Below are 13,801 nucleotides of genomic sequence, written 5' to 3'. Positions count from 1 at the left end.
TCTGGAGCCTGTGCTCCCCAACTAGAGAGGCTGCGATAGTGAGAGGCCCACGCACTGCGATGAAGAGTAGCCCCCGCTTGCCGCAACTAGAGAAAGCCCTCGCACAGAAACGAAGACCCAACACAGCAAAAATAAATTAATTTAAACAAAAGAGAATAAGGTCTTTGAATTAAAAACAAAAGTGTCCGCGACTAAGTCATGTGGTAGTTGTAACTACTTTTCGTTTCCGACTCTTTGCTTTCTCTGGATTTATTGTTTACTTAATTTTCTATGTACGTATTACTAATTTAGCTTCAGGCTGTCTCTTGGATGTTTAGGCCTCTCAGTATGATCAGGCACATCAGATAGTTGATAAATTTCATCTTCTTGGTTTAGGATGGTTAACCTGAAATGCTCACCATCCTCATCCTAGGGCTTGCATTTCCTTCTTTCCTGTGTTGGATCTTTGTCTCCTGTACCCAGGGTTGTCTGTTTTTGTCACCCTCTCATTTTAGTAAGGCACATCCTTCAAGCTTCCTGAGAAAAGAATGTGTAGGAGATAAATTTTGAAACTTTGCATGTCTTAAAATTTCTTTCTATTTTGCCATCTCTGTCTTTGTTGTTGTCATCGTCATTCTCCTTCCTTGGAGACTTTCTCAGCGTCCAAGTCTATTGAAACAATTTTTGAGCATATTTTTAGTTTCACAGTACTCTTGTCCTCTCATTATTCCTTTTTATAGGATTGTGTGCTTTCTTCATGTGCACAGTATTTTTTACTACCTGAAGTTAATTAATGATAAGTTTAAAGTTTGTTGAAAGTTTTCTTCTCCTTTCATTGTCCCTGTTTTCCCAGTTGCTTTTTTCCTATTCATTTTAGTGTCTACAGACCTTTCATGTTAACTCCTTTCTTCACATGTCTAATGATTTTTGTTGGTTTACTCACATTTAAGAACAGGATACTAACAAGCAGATTGGAGCATTGTTCATAATAGCCAAAAGTTGTAAACAGCCGAGATGTCCATCAGGAGATGAATGGGTAAACAAAACATGGTATATGCCTACAATGGAATATTAGTCTACTATTAAAAGGAATGACCCGTTCTATGTACTTTTACCTGTTCTTTGATGAGCCTGGAAAATATTATGCTAAGTGAAAGAAGCCAGGTACAGAAGGCCACACATTGTGTAATTCCATTTATATGAATTTTCCAGAATAGGCACATCCGTAGAGACAGAAAGTGGATTAGTAGTCGCCAGGGGATGGGTGAGGGAGGGGTGTGGGAATTAGGACTGACTGCTAATAGGTATAAGGCTTGTTTTGGGATGGTGGGAATGTTCTGGAATTAGATAATGGTGATGGTTACACAAAATAGTGAATGTACTAAAAACACACTGTAGTGTGCACACTTTAAAGTGGTGAATTTTATATTGTGAACTATATCTCAACTTTTTAATGCTATAAGAAAAGAGGATGCATTTAAATAATGACAGGTCAAAAGAGATGCTTAGGAAAAGAGATACTTGTACTAAAATGGTCCTTTATTATTTGCACTGTGGAAGTCAAATGTGATCTGAAGGACACCATCACATGGTGAAATCCAAATTAGTTTCATTCTTTATATTAAGATTACATGCTTGGGTATAGTTATAATCTATATTTTGTTACATGTAAGATTTTAAAACAGATTAGAAGCTCTGAGTGAAAGGGATAGGCTTGTTGACCATTTGGCATTTTATTGGGAAGCCTCATCCCCACCCTCATGTCACTGTTTTTAGTCTTTTCTTTTCCCCTCTTAGTGAGGTCAGATTTCCCCAAGAAGAATCTTCAGATCGATTGCCTGGAAAGCATAGGCTTGATGGGGAGCTGACTGTGGGGTGAGGGTGGGGGCAGAGGGAAAGGTCCAGGCATTCAGTATCTAAATATTTGCTTAATTCCCTGTTTAAAAATTATTTTATTTTTAAAATTATTTTATTTATTTTTGGCTGTGTTGGGTCTTCGTTGCTGCACGTGGGCTTTTCCCTAGTTGTGGCGAGGGCTTCAGTAGTTGTGGCTCAAAGACTCCAGAGCGCAGGCTCAGTAGTTGTAGTGCATGGGCTTAGTTGCTCCACGGCACGTGGGATCTTCCCAGACCAGGGATAGAACCCGTGGCCCCTGCATTGGCAGGCAGATGCCTAACCACTGTACCACCAGGGACGCCCCCCCCCACATTTTTTTTTTTTTAAGTACAGTATCCCCTCTCTATCTGCTGCCCCACAGGCAGAGACGGTCACACTTTATAGAAGTGAAACCACTCTAGCTTTTTGCTAGGAACAGGGATGGGCAGTCTCCCTTTAGCCCTCCTCCTCCTAGAGGTGTATGTCAGACACTTCCTTCTTAGAGTTCAGCTTCTTGGACTTGCTGAGTTAGTTAACCATTCATCCATCTGCTTACCAGCTTCCCAGATTTTGATACTCTTGCCTCGTCTTCTGTTCTCTTCATCCTAATGAATTAATCCTGTTGTGAAAAATCCCTTGGGTGTTTTAGTGGGGTTTCAGGGGAATGAAAGGAAATGCCTGTGTTCAATCTGTCATCTTTACCGTGAAGTTTTATCTTGTTCTTTTTTTCTTATTTTTGCAATCTTGTTCTTTTTCTTTAACCATGTAGTGAAACAGCATTGTTTTAGCATTTGTAGTTTATATAGGCCAACATTTATTAATGGTATTATTAATATACCTTGATTCCTTTTTTTTTTTCCCACTGTAACGTGTGGCTTGTGGGATCTTAGTTGCCTGACCAGGGATTGAACCTGGGCCCTCAGCAGTGAAAGCACTAACAACTGAACTGCCAGAGAATTCTCAGATACCTTGATTACTTTTAATGTTTATTCTTTCTTATAAGCCAGAGACTGTGGCATCAACCACAGTCTTGGGCCAAGGCTTCTTATCCTCATTTGGATGTAATTTGACTTCGTAATATTGTTTGTTAATGGAATGCTGAAGTGTGTTTAGAGTCCTTTGACAGAAATGTGGTTGGTATCCTATTTAGGACATGAAACGCAGTGTTTGGTTATCCAGTTCTTATGTCTTATTGCAGGTGGAATGCAATGACATTGCGTAGAATTATCCCTTGCCCCAAAGGGCAAACGAGCAAATTCAACTTTTAGAAATATGAGTCTCTTGAATAAAAAAAAAATCCCACAGGACTCAGAGGCAAAAAGTATACAAGTCAATTTTCACAACAAAGTAAAGGAGCTGTTACAGTGGAGGATTCCTGGACTGAATGTCAATATTATGACATAGTATGAGTCTGTTTCGTGTTTGGTAATTGCAATCATTGTTGCTTTTGTTGTGGTCATCCATTTGCAATGCTTGGTGTCAGTTTATTTATCTCTTGTAAAAATAAAATACAGTGTGTGGGGGGAAAAAAAGAAATATGAGTCTTTTGTGTACTGATGTGACTGATAGAGGATATATTAGTTTTTAATCCTTACGTTTAACACACAAAAATATTAGATAAATGTGCACTATTTTGACAGGGACCAATTTTTTTGGTCAGTTTTGGCAAATACTCTATTTTCTTAAAGTTTTGGTTTGCTGGCTCTGTCTGCAGTCCCCTTCGGTTACCTGTGTGTGCATGCACGTGTATGCAGAGTGTAATTGGCAGCTGCTTTTTAGGTTGTGTAGACAAGGAGCAGGCAGAAAGGGGGCCCTTCTGGAGTACCAGCTGTGATTCTTAGTGCCCACACCCCTTATAGGGAGAGTGCACCATTTTTAGCTAATTTCCTGTTATAATTTGTTCTGTGAAGGAAACAAAACAGGTTGATATGATGAGCGACATTGGGAGGCTGCTTTTGAGATCGGGCTGAGAGCCAGGAGAGGAGGGTTTTGTGCAGAGGAGGGGGGAGGGTCAAGACTATAATGCTTTGAAGTAGGCCTAACTGAGCATGTGTGAGCAAAGAGATTAGGCTGATGTGACTGGAGTGAGGTAACTTAGAGGTAAAGGGAAATGAAGTAAGATTGCAGAAATCAGTCAAGAGCTGGATGGTATACAACCCTGTAAGTGCAGGTTGGGGTTTCATTCTCAGTACAGTGAGAAGATGTTGGAGGATTTTTAGTTGGTTGGTGTTTAGGCTGGGGGAGTAGCAATATGTAATAGTTTACTTTTTTGTTTTAAAGAAAACATTCTTAGTTGCTCATTAGAGAATAACTGTAGAAAGGTAAGCATAGATGCAGTAGACCTGTCGGGGGCTATTATAATAGCCCAGGAGAAAGATGATGGTAGCTTGATCTAGGTGGTAGCTATGGAAATAAAGAGAAGTGAATTCATTGGGCGTAAATTTTGGAGATAGTACTCAGTACTTATCTTTTTTAAATATATATAGAAATTTATGTGATTCATTTTTGGCTGGGTTGGGTCTTGGTTGATGCACACAGGCTTTCTCTAGTTGCAGCGAGCTAGAGGAACTCTGCATAGCATCCCCCATTATCAACATCCCCTACCAATGTAGTACATTTGTACAACTGATGAACCTACATTGACACGTCATTACCACCCAGAGTCCATAGTTTTCATTAGGGTTCACTCTTGATTTGTATATTCTAAGGGTTTGGACAAACGTATAATGACATGTAGCAGTCCTCTAATATCAGAGTACTTTCACTGCCCTAAAAATCCTCTCTGCTCTGCCTGTTCACCCCTCCACAGTCTCAACCCTGGCAATCACTCATCCTTTTACTGTCTCCATAGTTTGCTTTCTCCAGCATGTCAAATAGTTGGAATCACACAGTATGTAGCCTTTCCAGATTGGCTTCTTTCACTTAGTAATGTGCATTTCAGGTCCTTCTGTGTCTTTTCATGGCTTCATAGCTCATTTCTTTTTAGCACTAAATAATATTCCATTGTCTGGTTGTACCATAGTTGGTTTATCCGTTCACCCACTGAAGGGCATCTTGGTTGCTTCCAAGTTTAGGCAGTTATGAATAAAGCTGCTATAAATATCCATGTGCAGGTTTTTAACATAAATGTAAGTTTTCAGTTCATTTGGATAAATAGTGAGGGCACTATTGCTGGATCCTACAGTAAGAATATGTTTAGTTTCATAGGAAACCACCGAACAGTCTTCCAAACTGGTGGTACCATCTTGGGAATTTCCTGGTGGTACAGTGGTTAGGACTCTGCACTTCCACTTGCAGGGGGCACAGGTTCGATCCCCGGTCAGGGAACTAAATCCCACAAGCCACGTGGCTCAGCAAAAAAAAAGAAAAAAAAAAAAAAGGTGATGGTGCCATTTTACATTCCCACGAGCAATAAATGAGAGTTCCTACTGTTCCACATCCCCGTCAGCATTTGGTCCTGTCAGTGCTCCAGATTTTGGCCATTCTAATACGTGTGTAATAGTATCTTGTTGTTTTAATTTGCATTCCTTTGATGACATAAGATATGGAGCATTTTTTCATATACTAATTTACGGTCTGTATATCTACTTTGGTGAGGTGTCTGTCCAGGCCTTTTGCACATCTTTTTCATCAGGTTGTCTGTTTTCTTACTGTTGAGTTATTTTTTTCTTTTTTAAATAAATTTAGTTTATTTATTTTTGGCTGCATTGGGTCTTCATTGCTGTGCACAGGCTTCCTCTAGTTGCAGCGAGCAGGGGCTACTCTTTGCAGTGTGTGGGCTTCTCATTGCAGTGGCTTCTCTTGTTATGGAGCACGGGCTCTAGGCATGTGGGCTTCAGTGGTTGTGGCATGCGGGCTCAGTAGTTGTGGCTCACGGGCTTAGTTGCTCCGTGGCATGTGAGATCTTCCTGGACCAGGGATCGAACCTGTGTCCCCTGTGTTGGCAGGCAGATTCTTAACCACTGTGCCACCAGAGAAGCCCTTCTCCTTCACTATTAAAGGATAATTTTTCAGCATTCCGAATTCTAGATTGGTAGGATTTTTTCTTTCAACAGTCTAAATATTTCACTACTCTCTCCTTGCTTGCATGGTTTCTGAGGAGAAGTTAGATGTAATTCTTATCCTTCCTCCTCTATAGATAAGGTGTTTTTTCCCACAGGCTTCTTTCATGAATTATTTTTCCTTTATCTTTGATATTTCATATTCCTGAAGGTTGAATATGATATGCCTAGGTGTAGTTTCTGGCATTTATTCTGCTTGGTCTTGGAGCTTCCTGGATCTGTGGTTTGGTGTCTGATGTTAATTTTGGAAAACTCTTGAGTCATTATACCTCAAATACTGCTGCTTTTTCGCTCTCTCTTCTTCTCGTATCTCCATTATGTGTATGCTGCATCTTTTGTCATTATCTCACAGTCTTGGATATTCTGGGGTGTGGTTTTTTTTACCCATTTTTTTCTCCTTGCTTTTCAGCTTTGGTAGCTTCTATTGCTGTAGCCTCAAGCTCAGAGATTGTTTCCTCAGCAATGTCCAGTGTACTAATGAGGCCATCAGAGGCATCCTTCATTTCTGTTACAGTGTTTTTGATCTCTGGCATTACCTTTTGATTCTTTCTACTTTCCATCTCATTCATTACATTACCCATCTATTATTTCATGGCCTCCTTTTTTCATTAAACTCTTAGTATATTAACTATAGTATAAAAAAAATCCTGGTCTGATAATTCCAGTATTCCTGCCATATCTGACAGGTTTTAGTGCTTCTTTATTCTGTGCAAACTGTGCTTTTTGCCTTTGAGTATGCCTTGTAATTTTTTTGTTGCAAGGCAGACGTAATCTACTAAGTAAAAGGAACAGCAGTAAATAGGCCTTTAGTGATATAGAAATGAGGTATGGGGGAAGGAAGACCATTCCATAGTCCTATGATAAGGTGTCACTCTTTTAGTGAGCCTTTGCCTCTGGACTAAGAACTTTACACCACATGCTTCTTAGTTTCCCCCCACCTCCTTGGGTGAGACAGGATGGTTAGAATGGGCTGGAGCTGGTTTTCTTCCCTCAAGTAGTTTAAGCTCTGATAAAATCCCAGCAACTTTGACTCCGGAAAAATAGCATCTCATAGATCAGGCCTTGTTAAGAAGGTCAAGAATGCTCTGGTGTATTACACAATGGTTCCTTTACCCCAGTCCCCACCAACCCCCCACCCCCGCTGGAAGCACACAGGGAATTTTCTCCAGTGTTCACTGTGAGGGCCTGTTCGAGCTCCTAGAGGTAAGACTCACCAAAGTGTGGAGTCCCTTTTATGACTGGGTCCCCCTAGAGTTTTTAAGAGAGGTCATGCTGAGCCTCCAACAGTTTGTCGCATCCAGTTCAGGATTTCCTCCTGGCATGGAGGTTTCTACTTCAGAGTTTTCTGCGCTGGCAAGTTGTGATTGTCTGTATCCACCTTTTTGTCTCTTTTTACTTGTTAGGATGGAGTGGCGACTTCTAAGTTCCTTACATGCCAAGCTGGAAACCAGAAGTCCCAAATTAATTTTTAATGTTTGTGTCACACAGGAGTTCTAGGTTCTGGATTTTATGGTTGCTTACTTTGGAAAATTTTGCCGTTTAACATTGGCTTTTCAGATGTTTTTGCTTTCTTAAGTTGCTTTTTTTGCTTTGCGTAGGTGGCACAGGAATGGAACAGCTCTCCAAACAAAGAGAAATTCCATCAGTTGCATTTACGAAAATTTCCTGCTGATTATAAAAAATACTGGGAGTTTGTGGGTAAGTTCTTTTTTATGTAACTTGGGCTCTATCATATAATAATTGGAGATTGCTATTTGAGGGAACATAATAATTGCTTGAATTTTCTGGGATATAGGTTTCCTGAGGTGAATTTGTAAGCTCTTACAAAGAGTATGTTTAAAGTCTTTACTTAATGAGGATAATTACTGGGACAGTTATAAAATTCATGGTTTTAACCATTGTGCTAGCAGAATACCACAGGCCAAAGTGTCCCTAGATGCTGGGCAAGGGAGAGAGAAGGTGAGTGAGGGAGTTTGATTGGCGGGGGCGGAGGGGGTGTTGACATGATCGTGCGTACAGATTCTGAGTAAATCTCTCTGCCGTCTCTGCTCTCACTTCATGAGTTGTCTGGAGCATGTGTCACAGTTATGTCTTAGTTATAAATAAACCAAGCATTTAGAACCCTTTAAAATAAAAAGTATAAATTCTCCGTCTGTCTCCTTCCCCCTTGCAGTCCATCCCACTCCATAGATTCACTTAAGAAAAAAAGCGTGTACATATATTTGGGGGGGAAGGTATTATATGTTCACTGTAGATTATTCAGATAATATTAGCCAATAGTAAAATAAACATCACTCACAGTTCCCATCATTCAGAGATCATCTTATGAACATAGTATTGTATATCTTACTGCTAGACTTCCTATTCATCTGAGTGAAGGGTGGGTGGGTAGGGTTATTTTACCTAAGTGACTTTTTTCATGTATTTATTCAGCAAATATTTACTGACTTTATACTACCTGATAGTGTATGATTCTAGATGCTAGGTATGTAGCTGTGATGAAAACATAAAATTCCACCTTCGTGAAGCTTACATTTGTCTTATTTTCATTTAGTCTATTATAAATGTCTTTTCAGAGATAAATAATAATAGCATGTTCAGTGTTTGTAGTTATTCCATTGTAAGTGTATTCCATAGTTCTCTTTAACCAGTAATTTCTAGTTAGACATGTACATTACTTATGATTTTTTACTGTTACACTGAATAAATCCCTTTGCTAGATCAAACAGTGTGTGCATTTTAAGACTTTCGGTTCATATTGCCTCTGTCTACCAAAAAGAATACCATTTTCACTTCTGACATAAGAATGTAAGAATGTATCTCTTCTCATTTGCTAGTTTAAACTTATCCCCCAGTTTTATATGGAACATGTATCTCATTTGAAGTTGTAGTTTTTGTCCTCAAATATTTATTGGTCTTTTATATTCTTGGGGGGGGCGGATAATTGTCTGTTCATGCCTTTTGTCCTTTTTTTTTCTCTTAGGGAGGTTATTTTCTTACTTGTATGCATTGTTAATTTTTTTCAATTTCATTATTTGCTGTTCAGTTTCACATGCAGTTTTTGAGGCAGACAATTTTTATCTTCACATGTTCAAAAATACCGTATTTATTTCTTTACTGTTCAGTTGGTTTTAGAAATCAGATAAATACTTCCATATTTTCTTGTAGTAGTTTTATATTTCTTTCTAATATTTAAATCACTGATTTATCATCCATTTATCTTGATGGTATGATAGAATCACATAGCATTTACTCTTGTGTCTGACTTCTTTCACGTAACATGTCTTCGTAATTCATCAATTTTGTGTGCATCTTTGGTATTTTTTTCATTGCTGTGGTGGTATTTCAATATGTGACTGTGTCACAATTTTACTGTTGATGGACATTTTTGTTATTATTATTTTAAAGAAGTTTTTTTTGTCAGTGCCATGCAGCTTGTGGGATCTTAGTTCCCCGACCAGGGATTGAACCCGGGCCACAGCAGTGAAAGCGCCGAGTCCTAACCACTGGATCGCCAGAGAACTCCCGTTAATGGACATTTTTTCAGCAGTTTAGGCCTGTGTGTCAGGGCTCTCCAAGTCCATGCCCAAGTTCAGTGATTCGCTAGGAGGACTCACAAGAATTATATTCCTGCTCATGGCTGTGACTTACTATGGCAAAAGGATACAAAGCAAAATCAGCAAAGGGAAAAAGGAAACCAGGAGCAAGTTTCCAAGAGTCATTTCCCAGCGAAGTCACACAGGACACACTTAATTTTCCCAGTAGTGGGCTGCGACAACCCATGTGACACATTATCTACCAGGGAAGCTTAGAGACCCAGTGCCTAAAACACCCTCTGCCTAGCCCACATTCATGACTTTCACAAGTAAAGTGGGTGTTTGACATAAGCTGTAGAGAAAAAATTTGGCAAACAGGTAAGGTACAGTGAGCCATTGTCATCAGCAAATGATGAGAGCTGTCTGGAAAACCAAGTTCCCAGATTCCAAGGGGGCCAACCTTGTAAGCAGGCCTTTCTAATGATAGCAGCCTCAGGCCTTCTTCTACACACAGCATTTTATGAATAATGCTATTATGGTCATTCATGTGTCTCTTCGTGTTATGCGAGGGCATTTTTGTGGAGTCTGTCTCCTGAAGTGGGTCTCAGAGTCTCAGGGTATTATGCATGAGCTTAACATGAGTAGATAATGCCAAGCTAGTCGTGCAGAATGACACACCCCACCAGCGTATGGAAGTCACGTTGCTCCATGTCTCTGCCAACACATTTGTGTTGATTGTGCTGTTCATTTTAGCCATTGTAGTGTGTGTGTATTGATGGCCATTTGTGGTTTTATTTTGTAATATCCTGGCTATCAGTGAGATTGAGCACCTTCTCATATATTTAGTAGATGCTCAAGTAACCTCTCTAGGGAAGCACCTATTAAAGACTCTTGTTCATTTTCTGTTAGTTGTCTTTTCCTTACTGATTTGTAGCAAGTTCTTTATGCAATCTGGATATAAACCATCCTCCCACTTTGGCTTGCATTATGTCTCTCTTAGTGATGTCTTTAAAATTCTTATTTTATTCTTGTTTAGACTTTATTTTTTAACATAACAAATGCATCTGTGTATTTTTTATGGTTAATGGTCTGTGCCAAAGGTTTAAGAAACCTTTCCCTGCTGCAGGTCATAAATATATTATCTTAACATCTAGAACAGGTGTCAGCAAACCACAGCTTGCAGATCTACCCTGTATCCTGTTTTTATACTGCCCAAGAGTAAGGTTCTTACATTTTTTTAAGCTTTTGAAGAAAAGATGATGATGAATATGCAACAGACACCATGTGTAGCCTGCAAAGAAAAATCTGGCTCTTTACAGAAAGTTTGCCAATCCCTTTTCTAGAGGCTTCGCTGTTTTGCCGACCTGGAATGGATTTTGTACACGAGTAAGATGTAGGGGCCATGTTTCATTTTTTTTTCCCTAATGGAGATGTAATTACCCCAGTAGTGTTTATTGAAAAGATTATCCTTTCTCCATGGTCTGCAGTGTCATATTTGTTACAAATCTAATGTCCATTTAATGCACTCGCCTTTTTCTGGACTCCTTTCTTCTTTGTTGGATCATTTGCCTACCTTTCTGCCCATATCACATTGCTTAATTTTACTTAATTAAGCTTTATTATAAACATTAATGAGCAAGTCTGCTTACCTTGTTTGGCCTTAAGAGTACGTTGGCTATTCTTGTCCCTTTGCATTACCATGTAAGTTTTAGAGAAAAAAAAGATGTGGACATTTGTTAAGAATTGACATCTTTCTAATACTGATTTGAATACGATACATACTGTCAGTTATTTAGGTTTACTTTCAGTAATGTTTTACAGTTTTCTAGGGAGAGGTTTTGCAGATCATCATTGGTTAGATTTTTTTTCTTTTGGTGTCATAATTATTTAAGTGACTATCTCTAATAGAGATGGACCTAAAAATTCATAGTATTTTTGCTGATAATTCATTATTTTGTTGCTAAAGTATGAACCATGATTTCTTAATATTAGATAGCTAGACAGTGTTCAAGTTTTCCGTTTCCTCATAAAGAACAATTTATTTCAGCCTGCTTGAATTAAGATCCAAGTTAGGTCCACTCACTGACATTGTTAATATGTCTTCTTCAATTACAATTGTCTCATGGATCCCTCCCGCTTTGTAATTTATTTTTTGAAGAAATTGTGTTGTTGACCCTGTAGAATTACAGGGTCTGTGTCTGTGTCTTGCTGATAGCATCCCCCTGGTGGTGTTTAGTATGTTTTTCAGTCCTTTGTACTTTTTGTAAATTGATAGTTGGATCTAGAGGCTTGATCAGTTTCATTGGACCTAATATTTTTGGCAAAACTAGTTCATAGCTGAGGTTGGTGTGTTCCTTTATCAGGAGGTGCTTGATCTCTAATTTCTCTTTTTGTAATACTTATAACCGTTGATCCTTAATGCCTAGATTAATTATTTTACTAAAGGATACAAAATGGTGATATTTTTATTTGATCATTTCTTCATTTATTTGCTATTGTAGTTCTGTAAAGAAAAAGTGCTCCATTTTATTTGATTACTCAGTAGTATACTTTATAAAGAAGGGTAGAATAAGTATTGATACTTGACTCCTGACCAGTTTTCAAAATAATGACTTAATTCTCTGCAAGTGCTGGGTTGACCAGTGAACTTTAAAAAAATGTTTTTTCGTTATGAACACATGGCCTTAAATACACTTGTTTCAAGTCTTTGTAATTGGTTTCTTCAAGTTGGCTCCTGAGCCCTTTAGACAGGCTAGTCTTTGAGAGCTTTCTTGCTACCTGATGTAACCGATACCATCTATATGTTTTATCCTGTATGTGAGCTTTCAATTTTCTAACTAGCCGTAGTATCTTTGGGTAGAAAAAGTTATTTCAAGATCAGTATTGGCATGTTATATGCTGTTTACAAGTAATACATGTAAACATAAGGATACAGAAAGGTTAGAAGAGGAAGATTGGAGAAAGCTACTCATGCAAACCCAACTAAAAGAAACTTGTTTTGCTCTGTTAATACCAGACTAAATAGACTTTACGGCAGAAGAGCATTATTTGAGATTAAAAGCGAGTATTTCACAATGATAGCAAGTTCAGTGAACAGAAGATAGGACCATTTTGAATACCTAATAAAATATATAAAGAAAAAACTGATAGAACTAGAGTGTACTCTTTACATATATGTGAGACCTTTGAACCATTCATTTTTTCTTTTCTTTTAGTTTGGAAATTATACGTCAACTTGTACCTCTTTTGCCATTTAGTAGTTTAGGTGAACACTTAGAGCGTACATGATTCAAAGTTTACAGATTTCATCGATACTTTAAGTGTCTCCATAGATAAGGCAAAATCTTAAAAAACTTTAACCCTGTTTATCTGTTCCACTTTGTATATTATTATTGTTACGTATTTTAACTCTATATTTTAAACTGTGTTATACATACAGTTGGTCCTCTGTATTTGCGGGATTTGCGTCATCGGATTCAAGCGTGGATTGAAAATATTCAGGGAAAAAAAATTCCAGAAAAACATGTTTGCTATGCACCAGCACCTATTTACATACCACTTATGTTGGATTTACAACTATGTCCATAGCGTTTGCATTGTATTAGGTATTATAAGTAATCTAGAGATGATTTAAAGTGTACTGGAGGATGTGCGTGGGTTATATGCAAATACTATGCCGTTTTACATAAGGGACATGAGCATCTGAGGATTTTGGTGCCTGCGGGAGTCCTAGAACCAATTCAAGGACTGTACTCTGTGTAGTGCCTTGTGCAGCCCTTTTTTGTTTGTTTGTTGATTCTAGTAGTTCATGTATTCTCTCCTGGTGCTTTGCTTATTTCTAATATGTTGGTCATTGTCTTTGGAAAGCTATTTAAAAAATAATCAGGGGCCTAGGATGATAGGATGTCCTCTTCCAGAGAGGATTTTTCTTTGCTTCTGCCAGGATTCTGGGAGTACTAGCAATGTGGGATCAGCTTAAAGGATTGAGCTTTCCTGAAGTACTCGGGTGAATTGAAGCTGCCTTCATTGTTGGGTGTAGTCCTTCATGGTCCCTACCTGAAGCTTGAGGGCTACCAGGATGCCTACTTTATCTATGCAGGCCCTGGACTCCAGTTTTTGTCTCTTTTTTTGTACAAGGCTATCCCAGGTACTGCTCAAATTCCTGGCTGCCACTCCCTGAGGAGTTCAGATGTTTCTAGGGAAAATACTGGGCTGACCCTTACGGATCTCCACCTTGTTCTGGATCTCAACAGAGTGATTCTTCATTGTTGTATTTGCTCTCTGATGCCTTCAAATAGACATTTCTTACATGATGCATTTTTAAAATTCTTTTTTGACTTAGTAGTTCAG

The 13,801-nt window shown here is 38.6% G+C and overlaps 1 pseudogene across 1 annotated transcript in view; it reads left to right on the top strand.

The window, feature by feature from the left end:
* Positions 1 to 13,801, top strand: part of LOC308610503 (putative helicase senataxin) — a 69,848-nt pseudogene that overhangs the window by 25,762 nt on the left and 30,285 nt on the right. The window contains exon 10 of the transcript in view: positions 7,514 to 7,613. The product of the transcript in view is annotated as a putative helicase senataxin (transcript). The remainder of the gene's footprint in view (positions 1 to 7,513; positions 7,614 to 13,801) is intronic.

This window comes from Mesoplodon bidens (genome assembly GCF_964165515.1).
Source record: "Mesoplodon bidens genome assembly, contig: HAP1_SCAFFOLD_123, whole genome shotgun sequence".
Classification (NCBI taxonomy): Eukaryota; Metazoa; Chordata; class Mammalia; order Artiodactyla; family Ziphiidae; genus Mesoplodon; species Mesoplodon bidens.
Note: the sequence above shows the minus strand (reverse complement) of the source record. Positions and strands in the feature narration are given on the sequence as shown.